At 45.1% G+C, this 17,893-nt stretch overlaps 1 protein-coding gene and 1 non-coding gene across 6 annotated transcripts in view; both read right to left on the bottom strand.

The window, feature by feature from the left end:
- The window catches only part of R3HDM2 (R3H domain containing 2), a 134,752-nt gene that overhangs the window by 72,080 nt on the left and 44,779 nt on the right, over positions 1–17,893 (bottom strand). The gene's annotated exons all lie outside the window — the stretch shown is intronic.
- LOC129346647 (U2 spliceosomal RNA) lies at positions 8,116–8,298 on the bottom strand. Its single transcript, XR_008598814.1, has one exon. It is a non-coding gene; the product is annotated as a U2 spliceosomal RNA (small nuclear RNA).

Genomic DNA, 17,893 nt, shown 5'->3' with positions numbered 1-17,893 from the left:
CAAGAGCATGTGGAGCTCAAACTTAAAAACTGTCCCATTCAACAATCAAAAGGGAATACGCCTGCCCATTTCCAGACCCTAGATTCTATCAATCCAGATGGAGGAGCAGAACACAGAGTGGGCAACCCTCACGGACGTTTACCTTTTCGAATAACAGTTTTCCGCATTTTTCTCACACACACCCTACCATGGAGTAGGGGCAGAGGAGCACAGCTGCACTGAAATGACACAAGTAAAACTCTGCTAGGCATTACTATGGTGGGAGGAAACGATATGTTACAGGGATTAGGCGGTACTATACACATGACAAGCATTTGTGATAACAGCTGTACACGGATTGCAATGCTTGGTTAGGCTCTGCAAACGTTAAATTCAACAGGGAGCTCCCCTCCAAAACTCCAGACAAAGTGGCAGCAGGGGTGTGGACTTCTGCCAGGCTTTCTCATTAAAAAAAAAAAACAAGACAGTCCTGTTGATTGACACCAGAAGTCCAACAACCTGTTTCCAGCAGTGGCCAATTAGATGCCAATCAGGTGCCTGTCGGAGGCAACTCTGATTTTGTAGGGCTAAGGAGACAGTCCTCTCAATCATGCCAACACCACAACAGACCTGCTTATTTTTACTTTAAAATTTCCTGTAAATTCAAATTGATTGCAAGCAACTTTCTGACCAACTCTGACAAAAGAGGACGAGCAGGCTGCTTTGAAAAGGAAATAGAAGGACAACCAGGGTTAGTCACAACTAGAACCAGATTAGACAGAGTCACTGGTCTAATTTAGTAAAGAGTCCAGTAGCTCCTTTAAGACTAACCAACTTTAGTCTTAAAGACTAAACACAGCTCTCTTCGACAGATGCCCACGCATCTCGAAAGCTTATGCTATGACGAAGAGAGCTGTGGTTCTCGAAAGCTTATGCTACAATAAAGTTGGTTAGTCTTAAAGATGCTACAGGACTCTCTACTATTTTGTAACGACAGACTAACACGGCTAATTCCTCTGGATCTATGGTCTAATTTAGTCAATCTGCAATAGCTAAGCTATTAATGTCACATATGTGCGCACACACCCCAGCTCATACTATGCAACAAAAATATTGAGTTGCCAAATGACTGATAATCTTATCAAATGAACCTTTTGAATTGCAAACAGTTGCCACCAACAATCAAGAGAAAAAGCGTAACACATCTGCAAGATCATCTGCTTAGTCATCCAATTTACGGGCAAACTGTGAAACTGAAAATACATTCCTTCTTTCGTTCCAGAAAAACAGGGAAGATTTAAAAAAAAAAAACTACTTTGAATTGCTCAAGGGGAAACCACATATTTCCAGAGGCAAGCTGATCTACTAACCCATCTGCACACCCCAGAACCAGTGAGCACCGAACATGCTATGGTACCAGACTCTGGCAATCAAAAAGTTAGTTCTCGTGAGGCCTCCCGAGTATTTGTTCAGCCAACTCATACCTAGCAGAAACATTTTAATGTTCTCTTTACAGAACAAGAGTCTCAGCAGGAGGAAGAAAACGAAACCCACAGCAACTCTTCTGCCGCCCAAGCCCTTCAGTTTCACAACTCTGTATAAGGTTATGGTATTAACGTCACATCTCACTGAATTAGTACATCCTGCAAGGTTAAATGACGATGTTCTCGTTTTCGATTTGCTCATTGGCCTCTGGGTCAGCCAATCAGAATCATGCTTCCATGGCAACAGGCTCTATCACTAGGAGCAACGAGACAAGTTTTTTTATTATTATTATTATCTATGTGCCTAAGTTTCCTTTTTTAAACCCAAAACTGCTGCACGTGTCTGTCATGCAACAGGATTTCAAAGCAACCAAGGTGCTTCCGTTTCAAAGGCATCCTACACACACACACACACACACACACGAGAGACTGGAAATCCAAATGCAAGGCCACAAAACAGCATGGCTAAGTGTAGAGAAAACTGGGGAAATGTCAGACCCGGCTCCCGTCCAGACTCAGGTAGGAAGAGGCAGAGGAGGGGAATAAAGGCAGAAGCCGCATCAGTTTATAGCCAGCAAGAACAGCCTGCCTAGTTGCTTAAATCAATAAACAAGGCAGAGCCAGAAACTTCCATAGGGGTACAAGAATCAGACAAGCTGCTTTAGCCCTGCTGATGCAAGGTTTCCTTGGCTGGTCTTTCATTCAGTCCCCCCCCCCCCCCCTCTGGCTAAAAATGGGTGGCAGTGTATAAGCTGACTCCTTGCCTGACATCTCGAAGAGATCAACCGTTTCCTGGCTCCCTGTGGTTTGAGTTCCGATGCTCAAAGAGCAGTATTTTGCAGCACTAGGTGGGCAGAGGTTAAGTGCAAAAATGCAGTTTGCCCTTGGCCTGCAGAGAGCAGCTAACCCCTTGAGTGGCGCGTGCTTCCTTCCGTCAATCCGCATGCCTGTGTGGCCTGGCTCTTTCCTAAGTGCTGAAACTTTTCCCCGTCTGTTTAAATGGGAGCCACAATATCATCACAGTGCATAGCTCTGCCTTCAGCTATTGCTGTTATATTACAGCAATAGGCCTCGCCACTTGCCTGTTCTGGCTTGAAGGAGCTGCATGGGTTGCCTTCGGGGCTTGAGGCGGGGGTTTGCCGGAACTGTTTCTTGGAATTCCTGCCCACAGAAGAACTGCTGCTATTTACCTACTGAGCATCGGTTTAACTAAGAGCCAAGCTACAAGTGGCGCCTGACACAGGTTGGACACTTGTCAGCTTCCCTCAAGTTTTGATGGGAAATGTAGGGCGTCCTGGTTTTACAGCTTGGCTCTCCATTTAATTGAAGTTTACAGAAACCTCCCCCACCCACACCCAGCAGAGGGGAAGGGGGGCACCCGGCGAGAGCCTGACGCCTGCACTCCCCTCCCGACCGCATGTTCTCTCTCCCATAGACTGCAGCTCTGTAAACTTCAATTAAATAGAGAGCCAAGCTGCAAGACCAGGACGCCTACATTTCCCATCAAAACTTGAGGGAAGCTGACAAGTGTCCAACCTGTGTCAGGCGTCACTCGTAGGTTGGCTGTAAGCGTCGTTAGATACAACAGAGATGCAAAGCATTTCCTCCCCAAAGAGTTTTACACATAACGGATTAGTGCTGGGGGATTGACTAGTAAACGGGGCAGCAACAGACACCCCAACAATGGAAACGTTTTTATTATTTATTTTTATTTATTCGTTTATATCCCTCTCCTCTCTTCCCAATGTGAACCCGAAGCGGCTCACTTCATTCTCCTCTCCTCCATTTTAACCCCGTGGGGTAGGTTAGCCTGAGAACATGTGACTTGGCCCCAGGACACCTGACGAGCTTCCTTGGAGGAGTAGGGGGGTCTGAGTCAGGGTCTCTAAGATCCCAGTCTCTCACTCTAACCAATCAATCAATTCAATTACCTTTATTGGCATACAATAAAAAGGGAAAGAAGAAAATAGGTAGATAAATAAATAAATACAGTAAGACAGAAAAATAAGGGATTCCCACTGGTCAGAACCCACTACGTGAAAATAAAAATGTACAATAAAAACTAAGTATTATAAACTCGTGCTCTTAGCTTACATACATGTGCTAGGAACTCGGCAACAGATGCAGTGGTTTGGGGGGACTTGTCGGACAGCAAGAAATTAATTTCATTCGCTATCGTGGTCTTTGAAGAGAGCAGAAGGCGGCGGATCAGGTAGAAACGCAGAGAGGAGTACTGAGGACAGCGAAGGAGGATACGTTGCACAGAGTCAGGTTCATTGTAGGAGCAAGTACAAACTCTTTCTTTATAGGGAATACTTTTGAAACAGCCGAGGGAAAGAGCTTGAACCTGGCTAACACGAAGGCTCTGCGATGAGAGGGAATTACCACATTGGATGGATACTGAGCCATGGAATCATGTGAAAGTGGAAGGCCAAAAGAACGTGGGGAGCATACTCCAGAGCAGCCAGCATTGATTACTTGGGCTTCGATGTCCCAAATCCTCCTTCGGATTACCCAGAGAACAGCCATTTCTCCAGAGTTACTTACCTGGCAGGGGAGACACCTTGATCACTCTAACCACTATACAATGCTGGCTCTCAGTTCTGAAGGAACTTTTGCAATTCTGTGCAAGAGACCCGTGCTTGTTGTCCTTGAACCAGTGAATTATTGGGGACTCTGTTTGCCTCTTGGATCATGACGGCGCAGCTGTTCTTTAGTTCCCACAGATAACCCAACTTTATCCGGCTATCACATGGGAAAGACCAGGGATAAAGCAACCTCTGAGGAACTAAGGGAAACTAAGCATGGATTCCCACATCATAATAACTAGAATTATCTTTTCATAATGAGCGTGTGTGAAATTGCCATCAAAGAACACTGCCACTCACCGCATCGGGCAATGTTCCTCGCAGAGGTTTTTCCAATTACTTGAACTGAGCATGTCATTTCAGTAACATCCTTGGCGAGTAATGAGCTAATATACTTGCAAATACAAATGCATCTCATTTCTTGTCAGGAATGATGTTTCATATCTCATATGTACATGCTTTTTTTTAAAAAAAACACCATCATTTCAAAAAATGAGAAAAGAAGCCAGAGCTATTTTGAAATCCTCATTCAACTGACGTGGAAGTACCGAAGTGTTACTTCAATGTGCCTCCAGCACTTCAAATGACCAAAATTTCATAAATTTGGACACTGAGTTAGATCCTGATGTACTGGTGTGTGAGTAGAAGGGTTTGCTTATCACACACTCTACACATCCTTTATGCTCATTTCTCCACAGAAACTCCTGTACCTCCTATAAACTGGCTCCAGAGGTCCAAGGAACCCTCTAAAGTACTTGGGGTAAGTGAGCAATAAGCAGATGAGGGGTTGGGATTGGTGAAGGAGAACCAAAACCCGCTTGCAATAACAGCTTTCATAGCCACGGCCAGCTTACATTACTACATCTTACAGCTTTATATGGACTGGAACCAAGATACATCAAGGCATGTGGTGGTGGAGAGTGCCATCAAGTCATATCTGACTTATGCTGACCCCTGGCGGGGTTTTCATGGCAAGAAACTAACCAAGGTGGTTTGCCATTGCCTGCCTCTGCAACCTTGGTCTTCCCTGGAGGTCTCCCCTCCAGTTACTAACCAAAGTTGACCCTGCTTAGCTTCCAATATCTGATGAGATCAGGCTTGCCCGGGCTATCCAGGTCAAGGCATTTCGAGACATACCTACTCTCAAAATACTCTGCCCCTTGAGGTCAGACAGGTGGTCCACAAAGAACAAAGACCTTTTCAATGAAAGCCTCATCTTGGTGGAATTCATTTCCTACGGAACCCCACCGGATCTTGTTTAAGCAGCCAATGCAAAGAGAAAGAACGACTCTACCCCTCTCCCTAGAGTGCTCTGCACTTACCAGGAAAATTTAGAGGAGGAGATACTAGGGTTAGGGGGTGACTACAATAGCAGCTAGTTATGGATTATATCAAGTCAGTAATATACACAAATAGATAAACAATAATATGCATTGTACAAATAAAGACAAGTGAAGAGCACAGTGTGGTAAACAGACTCCAAGACTGTGATTCATGAAACAGAATCCTTGTAACACATCACGTCTAATTGATTTCAGCGGATGGAGAGCCTTCGGGTTTTGAGAGCCACAATCTTCCGTTTCCTCAAGGAACAAAACACTCAAGCTGACGGCTGCAGGAAGCTAAATACTGTAGCTCTTAATACTCTATAATATTCTTCTAACGCTGAAACAAATACGCGCGTATCTGTGAAGGGTGACCTCCTCCCCTTGAGAAAGCTTTCCACTGTGGCTCTCTGGGTTTTTAAAAAGGCCTTTTAATCACAGGATACGGTTGATGTAAATATGAAGAGCGACTCAGTTCAATCAGCACATGGGCGCTGTATGGATTTCTGAAGCTTTGCAAACTAATTTTTGATATGGTGAACTCGTGAAAAGGGTCAAGTGACTGGCTGCTTATCAAACCCTGCGCTGATCAAGAACGCATACTGAAGTCTCATTTATTTCCTTCTAGTAATCTGTAAAATGCGAGCCCTCAACTACAGAACTGCACTTCATCTTATTGCTGCCTTTGGGTCATTCGAACTCTATGCTCATTGCCACACTGGGACCTCTGAAATAACCTTCAGTTATTTAAATATTCGTCAGATACTCATGATTAAAATATTATCTTTACATTTATTATTTAACTGAGTTTTCTATTGTTTTTAACAGGATCAAAATAAGAGAGAAGAAAGTTGACACAAGCTTGGCATTCCCTGTGCCAAAATACCCCTGCTGGTACAAAATTATCAGGAAGAACCTCTGATGTAGACGTGGAGTAGAGTGGACACCTTCAAAAAGAAGGGAGAAGGGTGGACTCCAGCCTCCATATAGCCTTCCTCCCCTCCACCATGATGCAGCACATACAGGGAAGGCAGTGTCCAGCTAGCTAGTCCTCCTCATTGGCCACAGCAAACCCCGCCTCTTCCTCCTCACCTCTGCAACGGAGGGGGCGCTGGATCAGCCTTTCAAAAGCTGCAAGTGTTGTTGCATTTATTTTTATTTATTTATCTCATTTATAGTCCGCCTTTCTCACTGAGAGACTCAAGGCGGATTGCACAGTGAGAGACCAGTACAGTCAATTTCAAGGATATTTCCATAAACTGTGCCGCAGGGTAAATAAACACAAGTTTACAAAGACAGGGCATTAGCAAGGATCCAAGACAGAGTTGAAGAAATGCTGAAACAGAACATGAGCAATTCTAGGGCTGACATTAGACCACATGAAGCACAGGTAGCTCATAGGAGGACATATTTAAGGCAACAGGTAGTAAGTTAGGCAACATAGTGGTGACGTCTATGGTCCTTAACTCATTAGCGAAGCATCTGAGGGCCCCTCCAAACAAAACAAATACCTCTTTAAATAATTTGGTTTTTGTTGTCAACTACTGATCTCTGTGAATGTGGCATCACATTTTAGAACAAAATAAAATACACACATGGGACAGTCAGCCAGCTACACACCCACTGGCGACCAGGGGAACTGCAGGCTGCAGGGAGTCAAGAGATGCTGGAGAAAGGAAAGGATGTCCAGGCGGCATTGAGAAGCTGGCTCCCGGCAAATAGAGCCTGCCTCAGGGGGAACAGCTTTAGGTTGACGACCCTGGACTTGGGCTGGGCCAGAAGAGAGCAGCAGCAGCAGCAGCAGCAGCTGGGAGAAGGTGTCCTGCGAGGCAGCTAGCCCTGGTTACTGGTGGAGACGGGCTTCAAAACAGCAGCAAGAGGCTCTTGGGGAGAGGGCCTGGTATAGGAAGGAGAGGGGAGTTGCTGCCAACCACATCCTTGCCTTGACTGTGCAAGGCCCTGAATAAGCATCTGCCATCAAACCGACTGGTGAGTACGACGAATTCTTGGGGGAGAGAAGGGACCCTGGCGCCTGAACCTTCGCCTCACCTACCAAGGCCCCAGAGCTCCCTGCCACAGCTCTCAAAAAATATTCCCTAACAAATGTTTATGCTTCCTCAGGAATATCTGCCTTACGCTCACAAACCGTAGATTCAGTGGGAACAAGTGATTCCTCTTTCTCTTCCATGCCCCATTCCAAGTTCTTTCTAAAAACCGAGTACTTTTAAAAACGCCTAGCATTCATCTTGCACTAGGAAAACCGCAATATGCCCTTAAGGAACAAGAAATTGAATCAGAACTACTGGCTGACTAAAGGCCCAAGAGTCCACTCGATCTCACCCCGACATTACTTCTGCTCCACGGCTGTTAATTGAAGCATGGCTTCCTTTTATCTAGATACGGCAAGGAACATCTTGCGTCGGTCTTTGCACTGGTTTCATACCGAGGCCAAAGAGATGCTCCCGGCCAACGTGGCTTTGGCACAATAGTCACTCTTGAACTCTGTACTCAGCGCAACTGTCGGAATGCTAATAGCTTGAAAACACCAATACAGGGGTCTTCTGTTATCCTGGTGAAATCTACACTGCTAATTAGCACAGCAACCAGCGACAAAACACAACAAATGAAGACACCAACGTGATTGCTGCTGTGGAGTTGCTGGGCTGGCTGGATTTCCATGAGGTAGAATCTTTCAAGTCACAGTGGACATTCATGGAAACAAGCTTAGGTTTGCACACTATGCAAATCAGGACAGATGTTGCCTTGGCTGCTCACAGAAGCCCAACATCATTAGACCCAGTTGTGTAAAAACATCTCCTCTGAAACGGCACTGCCACTGGCATCAAAAAAGTAGAATATGCTGAGTAAAAGGACACAGAGAAGATACTACACTTGATCTTAGCCAAAAGGCCGAGAAGCAGCCTTTCTACCCCGGCTCCTTATTTATACTCGCTGGAAAATAACAACCAAAGAAGAGCTTTCACCCTGGCTAGATTTTCCACTCTGCCATCTGCAATCATCGAAGGCAGATACCGTAAGATCCCTTGGGCAGAGAGACTGTGCCCATGCAATAGTGGTGAGACAGAGACGACGGCCCATATGTTCTTTTGCTGTCCTTTCTATAATGTGATCCGCGCTGTGCATATCCTTCCGTTCTACAGACACTTCTGAGTTGGTCAACATAAATAGGCTTCTGTCTGATGAAAGTACGGAGACCACTCGGCAGGTGGCCAAGTTTTGCTCCCAAGCAATTAAACTTCGATCTTCTCACATCTTGCCTGGCAATGTTGATGAAGAATTGATTGTAATATCTAACACGTCATCTTAGCCATACTTTGTCTGGAGTTGTGCAAACTCTTATCTCCACTTATAGTAAGTCCTGATTTAAATTGTTAGATGTTAGTTGGCATATTCTGGCCTTTTAGTAGCATTGCACTAGTATGTTTTAGTTTTTGATTTGACTTCTTTTAATTTTGCAAGTTAGTGTTTGTTATGAAATTATGTATCCACATATAGACTTGTTACACTCTGGCTGCATTTTATATATGCTATATTCTGGTCGCTTTCATCTCATTCCTCTCTGGTCGCTGACTGTAATAAAGAAAGATGGACACAGAGGAGAGCTGTGGACAGGATGATCATAAGCAATTACTGGTTGTCAACCCGCCAACATTTTGCAGGTTTCTTATTTCATACATTTAGAGAAACAGGAATCTGTACCAGATTTAGCTTCCCCAGTACAAAAATATGGGGCAAGTAGCACACATGCATGCACTTTCCTATGCCAAAGCAAGGTCTATAATGGACAGAACAGACCTAAGGAACTCAGCGTCCTGTTGTATATGCAACAAGTGGCTTGTGGCTTGTCCAAAGAGGTGGGGTGACAGTGAGATCACATCCCAACCAACGTGCAAGTGGTATAACTGTGAATGTTTCCTCCACTACGCTCACCCTGCTGCCAGTATCATGTAACTGGTTCCTTATCACAAAAAGAGGGGAAGCTAGTGTCCACATTTTGTCATTCTTCTAATGGTGACAGCTATCTCATTTATAAACTCTTTAGCGAGATTTATATCCTGCCTTTCTGCCCAATCAGAGCCACCAATAGCATAATAAAATACACTGTAACACCGATGTGAAACCAGATACACGCACACATAAAACAGAGGGGAGCACATGAAAATATAAGGCATGAAGGAAGGATCACAGGAGGAATGCTACCAAACAAAAAAGTCTTCACTCTCTAGCGGAAGACGGGCAGAAAGGGACAAACATGCCAGTAAGGATGGAGTTCTATAATTCCGGCACTCTGACCGGGAAGGACCTCTCGGGTCGCCATGCGTGCAGCCTCAGAAAATGGGGGCACCAGCCTCTAGCTCAACTATTGTTGAGAAGAACTGTTAAGAGAATGGACTATTGATGAGAAACTCAGATTTCTCTTTGAACTGGCTTTCATTTGTTAAAAGGAACTCCACGTCAAAAAAGTGTTAGTAGATAACTGATAAATGTTTGGGTAGTGGTAGAAAGTGCCATCAAATCATAGCCAACATGGTGACCCCCTGCTGGGGTTTGCAAGGCACCCTGGTCTTCTTTGGAGGGCTCCCATCCAGTTACTAATCTAGGCTGACCCTGCCTAGCTTCTAAGATCTGGCAACATCGGCCTTGCCTGGCTATCCACATCAGGTCTAGTTAATGAGTAACGAAGATGGAGGGTGGGGGAGACAGGAGCTGAACAAAACTTATGAATGTGTGTAGAAAGGGAGGCGGCGGCTAACTACAGGTAGCGGCATCTTCCATTGCTAGACGCAACGGAAAGTGCTGAGCTAGGAGTACGAGCGGGTAGATATAGTGGGGGCTTTAATCAAGCTATGCTGAACCAATGCCGGATCAGTTTTACTGAAATCTGGCCATAACATTGCAGTCCATTGTTTTCACGAGGGTTCAGTTTCCGTCCGCCGAAAAGATGCACTTATCGTCAGGCGATGGGCAGCCAGCGGCCTCGCAGCATCCTGGTTTCAGTACTGTCACAAGGATGTTCATTTTAGACATAAGAGGGAAACAAGTACAGAGATGCAACTCCACTTCGTTTCCACTGTAGCACTCGTGCTAACGTCATTAAATCTCCCAGTGTGCCATTTGGACTACGCAAGATCAACGCCGGCTACGTGTGCTGAGTCAGCATGCCCAGCATGTTCAGATCTTCTAGCTGGAAGTGCGCTTTCAGGAAAGGGAGGGAGTGTCGGAATCAAGTCACAATCTAGCACAAGTCATATTTTGCAGGATTTAGCAAAGTGAGACATTGTGGTACGTCCCGGGGCTAACCGCAAACCGGCTGTTTCCCAGATCTAATTGTTTACCCGGCAATTTAAACGGGAAAACATGCCACTTCATTCCAGACTGAATGTTTGCCTTTTCAACCTACATGAATAACGCAGGGATAACAGAAAACATTCAGTTGCTTACATCGCTTGCAAGTGTTAACACAGTGTCTGGCTTGGGCGAATGACATTTAAAATCCAAGATCTTGAAATCCGTTCTGCTCTTGAAGGGCTTCAAAGCAGCCAGTTCCTTCTGCGTATGAGTACAATCAATAAACACTCATTTTAATAAACACCAGCCTTTAAAAAGTTAGTGTTAATACAGAAGCCTGTAAAAATAAAACTAGGAAACTATAGAGCAGGATTCCTTCACAGCATTAAGAGTTCATTAGTAAACAGGAAACAACAGCGTTATCCTCCCCACTCCCCCCCGCACACACACACACTTCTAAACTCCCAGACAAGGAGCAAATGAGAAGGTACATCACATGTGGCTCGTGAGCTATGTTTGGCTCCGTGGGTCTGATTTGAAACGCTATATTCTGCTGACGCTGGGGAGTGGCTGTTGCCATGGAATCCATCTCAGGGTTCAACCTGACATAAAATAAAGAGAATGAACAGAGTGCAGGGAAAATCGTTTCCAGATATATCACCAAGAAGGTTTTGCAGTGCCAGAAGTACTTGCAAAGCACCTGGGCACGTGCTCCACGTCACTGACTGTAAGGGGGGGGGGGTCTACTTGGGAACACAGGCGAAACCAAGACAGAAGAAAGAAAAAGACTAAAACGGACTTTCCCCCTGCAGACTTTAACTATCTGGGTAGGATCCGGCAGTCACACCCACTGAGAAAGATCTCAACAGTCTGTTACCCTGCCTTTAGACAAATACTTTTCACCCACAATGACCTTTAGATAACATCTGATTTCACGCCAATGACACTTATAAAAAAGCTGCATGCACATTGGTTGCATGTCACAGACATGCAGCAAAACCTGAAAACCAGCAAGGTGGTGACCCCGAGGGGTGGGGGCGGGGGGGTACTATGACTCCTCATTCAGAGGAACTGAGTTGCATAAATCACTCCCAGAATTCTTTGCTGTAGGATGTTGCAATGGCCACATCAGTCATAAATAGTTTCTACACAGACACACAGGTCTTTTAAAAATCCAATTAGTTATGTTCATGGAAAGTACATCTACCAACTGATATTAGCCACCACTGGACACAGCATGTTCCGAAACAATATACATGCAGTTTACCAGATGCTCGCGATAATTAGGAAATGGCTCTCTCTATCCATGCCCTGCTTTTGAATTTCTCTGGGGCATCTATCCAGTTACTATTAGCAAAAATTTAAAAGAATGTCGGGATCTGTCTGTCTTTCTAGACCTTCAGGCTGGTCTGCATGGCCATCATGCAAGTGGGTCAGGAACCTTTATGTAAATATGGTAAATAAATCAGTTCATCTCCCAACATGAAATTCTCACAACTGCAACTACACTGATGGGACATCGACACGGTAAGCCTTAAGATCCAAATGTAATCCAGACACAACTGGCGAAGCTGTCCCTATGCACAGACTGGTGAACTCACTGGAGGGGAAAAAAGGGGGTGCAGAACCTCTTAAGAACATGTCATGCTTTATTTTAGATCACGAGTTTTTTTTTGTTGCTGCCTTGGCTTCCACATGCCGGGGGAGGGCAGGCTAAGAAGCTTTGAGAAATACAGCATCTTTACAGAACACAGGGAGACTTGTTTTGCATCTTATTGTTGAAGCAGTACATTTCCCCATCCTCATCTAGGCACTGTGCAGGTAGAAATCAAGGATGTTGCTTTTCTACGCTCTTGATCCGTTTTGAAGGTTATTTGAAAGATCACAAAAGGCCCTTCCGGTTTTTTTTCCTTTATCCCATCTCCATGCCCCTCCCATTCCGGGGGATGCACCAAAACAAAACAAGGGCTTTCCCCCCTCTGATGACGTAAAGCCCTTGGAAGAGAATCCTGTTTAATCTAGCCATTAAGCACAGGCATCTCAATAACAATATAGAAGTCAGGGGCAAAGATCCCTCTGTAAGCATAAATCCTACAAAATTCACAGCGGCAAGCAAGATCCTTAAGCAGTTTTGATTTTTTTTTTTTGAAGCATGTATTTACCAGTTTCACATCAGCTACCGTTTCCCTGTTGAAGGCTGCTAACTACACCCACATGCAGACGGGAACTGCTGTCAGTGACGTCAGAACCGTCTCCTGGCAACAATTAAGGGGGCCGTCCACCATAGGGATTTCCTGAACGTCTAGCATGAAAGTTACCCACCTCTTCTGTAATGTCAAGATGTGCGACACTATTGGAATTCCTTTTAACCCCTTCTTGCACAGGTATGTCTCCACCCTGATAGTTCTCCACATACAGCAACCTTACTTTTTCAGATGGTCAAGGGCTGCTTATAAACACAGGGACAGCTGTTTGTTTCCAGCATGGAAAAAAATTATGCCCAATCATAAAAATAGCTCTTAACTCTTTCAGACTCTTAAGTTTATGGTAGCGTCTGTGCTACCCAAAATAAAACATTAGGAATCAACTATACAACATCTATTAGCTACAACAGATCAGATCCAACTTGTCACGGACTTCTGCTGCCCATTAAAAAGATGCGATACCTAGCACTAAAGACAAAAATGAACAGAAAGCCAAGGGGGAAAAAACTTACTGGGGGAAGAACAGAACCTTTATGAAACAGTGAAGTAGGATTACGTCATAAGATATATGTTGATTATTGGAAGACTGGTTGAGGGAGTCACTTGCCAGCTTCTCTTCCCTATTTTTTTTTGGTTTTACTTTCACCATTTTAGAAGTCGAGTAAAGATACCACTAGTGACTGCAATTTACTTTGAATCGCCAGGACACCGCGGCCTACCACACACATCAATAATGGTAAGAATGTGCGGTCGAGTCACCACCGACTCGTGGCAACCCCAACCATGGGGCACTCCAGGCAGGAGATGAGCAGAGGTGGTTTGCCATGGCCTTTGCTCCTCTGCATGCTACCCTAAGTCTTCAACCCTGGTGGTCTCCCATCCACTGCTGACCCCGCTTAGCTCCCAAGCTCTGACGAGACCAGGCTAAGTTATGCACAAACAAGGCAGACACAAAAGACTGACATTTGGGGGAGGCGGGAGGGCAACATGCAAAAACAAACATGATTTCGACATAGCTCTCCACTGCCTTCAGGATACCACCCAATGCAAGCAAGGCTTGAAAATAAGTGGGAAGGAAGAGCAATGGTAATTCACCCTCTTCCCCCTCCATTGATGAAAACTGGTTTCATAAGCATAAGCACAAAATGGAAGAGAACACCCACTTACTGAAACATTTCTCATTCATAGGAGGCCAGGAAATACCAAAGATTTCAGATCTACCTGGCAGTGGCAGCTCATGAATGTTGCTGCTTCTCCTATACCCTCATCCAAAAATTAGCCCAGTTCGGAATGAGGAAGCGTCTACCTCATTTCTGCATTTGTGCTTAAAAGATATAATACAATTGATTTCAGCAAAAGACAGTTTCAGGACTTGACCAGCAGTTTGAAAGGTACGGGGAGGGGAAGAGCAGAGAGCAGTTGATGTAGACCAAGATTGGGGGAATCCCTCCTGGATTGCTCAGCAAAACATAAAAAAGAAAACTCACAATTCTGGCCACCCAGGCAAGTGAGGACAGAAATGAAAAAAAAAAGCATCAATTTAACCTGATTACATTCCATGGCACAGAAGCAGCTAGCTGGCCAAACAGAAGGGCCAACAATCTTTCCTTGGATCAGAACGGATGGGGGGCAGGGAGGGGGAGAACCTGAAGGGCTCGTAAACAGAGGTAAGTTGGAAATGCTTGGTCCCTACCTTCAAAACCAAGCACAAGTTAAAATGAATGCAAAAATCTATCCTCACGAGTCCAGCGGGGTCCCCCCTTAATGACACGAACCGAGCACGGCGTGTTTATAGGGGATTCCCTTCTTCCCTCTAGGTCGATGCAGAGCATTATTACAGAAAAGCTGATGACATGAGAGCCACAGAAACCCTGCAAGAATGGAGGAGGTGGCGGCGGCGCAGGGGAGAAGAGATGAAATGAGAACCTCCTATTCAGAATAAAAACCATTCGGAGAGGGGGGGAAACAGGCAGGCATTCCCATCGCTGACGTACATAACGGGCAATCAGCTGCATTTTACAAAGAAGTGTCCCTTACAACTGACAGGACATCTCCCCCCTCCACACAGACACACACACACACTCCAAAATCATCAGAGACTTTGTTCTAAAAATATACTCACCCTGGTGAAAGCTGCACTCTGACTAGGTCATCTATTTCCCCTTCTAAACAGAGACTTCATTGCCAGGAACTATTACAGAGGAATTTCGCCAGGAGACCTTGATCCATTTTCCCCCACCGGCGTGCCCACCCGCCCCCCCCCCCAAGCCCCAAATGAAAACTGGAGTGCTCCTCGCCACTGCTACAAGCTAATTGCTGTGACAAGCTGCTCAGAAGGAAGCAGACCTCAGCTGTTTGAAGAGATGGCACAGGGAGCTCTGCCAATGGCCACTTCCACACACCCCCTCTCTCCCTCATTCAAAGACTTGAGCGGAACTCTGCCTCCGCAAGGCTCAGAGAAAGCATTTAAAGATACAGCATCCCCTTTTCCCACTGCTAGGCATGGCAATAAATGGAAAACAGCCAAATTAAAAACAGGAGCATCTTTTTTCTTCTTCTACAGATGCTGTGCGCACCAGGTAACCAAAAGAAAGCACGCACATGGGAGACCGATGCAATGCTGGGACTGGTAAGGATTCACAAGCAGATGAGTCAGCTGTTTACAGCCACCCGTTGAGGTTCAGTTTCAAATCAATTATATCCACTCTTTCCACTCGGCAGTATCTCCGTGCTGGTTAGCATAATCTACTTCTCCTACAGTCAAGTTTTTGTCTGGAGAATTACCAGGCTGGGCTCATCCATATGTCTGTAAGATCAGCAGAGGGGGTTGCTGTGTTGTCTTCAAAGGAGAAAAGGCAGTGTTTTTTATTGCACCAACTTAGGCTCGTGTAGGAGTTTTTTAAACGTCATACAACGCTACGTCAAACGGCTGGAGAGACAGTCCTGCCGATCTAAAAAGCTTGTCTTTACTTACACCAACCCGCTCTGCCATACTAGTCCCTGAATCCCTTCCCACCACCATTATTCCTCTGGTCAGTCACACGAAGGCTGATTCTGCACACGGTGGATACTGCACTTTCAATGCACTTTATCAATCGTTTGAGGTGGATTTTTTGTTCCGCACACAAAAAAATCCGTTCCAAATGATCTATAAAGAGGATTGGAAGTGCATTATCCAACGTGTGCGGAATCACTCGAAGTGGGAGAAAACAGCAGGAAGAGCTCCAAGGAATGATGCCATGACCTAGTGGCTCAAATTATTCTGAACCCACACCAGAGGGGACTTGGATGAATCTGCCCATTCCTAGTACATGCCCAGCAGCGATACTCAGCGGCTCAGGCTCTTTGACACGACACCTGTGGCTCTTCTGAGCCCCATCCCCCAAAGAGGTACCTGCCCCATTTTTCAGGAATATGAGCAAGGCCACTACCTGGTGGAGCCTGTGGTTGGTTGTCAGGTGGTTTGCCACACTGAAACAACCACTGCTGGAAGGACTGGAGAGCTGCACACCCTGTGCTAGGAATGGATGTAAAGGGCCTGGAAAATCACATGGATGCAGCCATGATTACATTTAATAGTACTATTTTTGTATGTATGTGTTTGGAGGAGCGGCATATAGGGCATACAGCAGTCATGTGGCTCTTTTGGTTTATGATAACTGCACATGTGGCTCTTATGTGAGCCACAGAGAGGACCACCGGCATACAGAATATAGAAAACAGCCATGGAAATGTAACACGATGCAAAGACAGTTGACAGTCTCGGTAAAACCGCTCGTACCACCTCCTGGGGAGTGAACAGGAGGCGTTTCTCACTGCCTCTCAGTTTGTCTGGTGGTAACTGCTACCTACCTAAGGCAGGTGGGCAACTGGCAAAGCTCTGATCACTTCTAGCACACGCAGGACAGCACTTTTTGTGCAGGCAAAATTTTGCACCAAAACCTGACAAAAATTTTAGATTCTTGAGAATGTTCTGCTTCCGTTTAAAAAAACCCCTGCTGAGCCTTTGAAAATATGCAGGCTCCAAGATTCAGAAGACAGATCTTTCCCCTATCACAACCATCTCATTCTCTCGAATTGTCTCCTTGGGTACATCTACAAATGGGTCCTTACTTAATGAATACTTTTACTACCTGCTATCACGGGACCCAAATGAAAATTTTAAAAACTCTGCAAAAAAAAAGTCTGAAGATCAAGTTCAGAGTAGCAAATCGGCCTGCTTAACTGCTTAACTTAACTTTTACTGATTTTTCAGGTTTCAATTTTAATCACAAATTGGTGTTCTTGGCAAAGAATTCTGATGCACACTGCTTTTTAAAAAAAAACACAAGGTGAGTGGGATACGAATCATGCACCAAGTGTGAAGCCCCCAGCATTCACTTTGCCACCGTAATCGTAACAGCAATCTGTGTATCACACCACTTTGAAAAATGCTTCTTCCTCCCACCATCACTTTCCTCAAACAGAGAACAATATGCATGTTCAACCCAGCAATTCATCCAACATGGCACAGGAACTCTGCTGAAAGCCCGTGATGTTTTATTAAAGGAAATTAGCCGGAACTCAGCTGTAAATTGAAACACAACCGCAGCTCAGAAAAAAAAATTGTGGACTGTTTTTTTTTTACATGAATGAAGGCAAACAGGAATAAGAAAGATTAACAGGAAATACGTTTTTCTCCTTATAGCAAAGACTTTCAAAGTGCGTTTCCAGGGAGTCCAGGAGCTCCTAGGATAATTACCAAGATGATCCAAAACAGCCGAGAAGCTTGCTTGAAATGCAGGTTACCCACTACTAAAAGTAAAGGTAGTCCCCCCGTGCAAGCACTGAGTCTTTACTGACCCATGGGGGGGGACGTCACATCATGATGTTTTCTTGGCAGACTAGGACCTGCAAGACAGCAGCACTTTTTGTGTCATTGCCTTCCCCAGTCACCTACACTTTACCCCCAGGAAACTGGGTACTTATTTTACCGACCTCGGAAGGATGGAAGGCTGAGTCAA

The sequence above is a fragment of the Eublepharis macularius genome, chromosome 19 (assembly GCF_028583425.1).
Source record: "Eublepharis macularius isolate TG4126 chromosome 19, MPM_Emac_v1.0, whole genome shotgun sequence".
Taxonomy (NCBI): Eukaryota; Metazoa; Chordata; class Lepidosauria; order Squamata; family Eublepharidae; genus Eublepharis; species Eublepharis macularius.
Note: the sequence above shows the minus strand (reverse complement) of the source record. Positions and strands in the feature narration are given on the sequence as shown.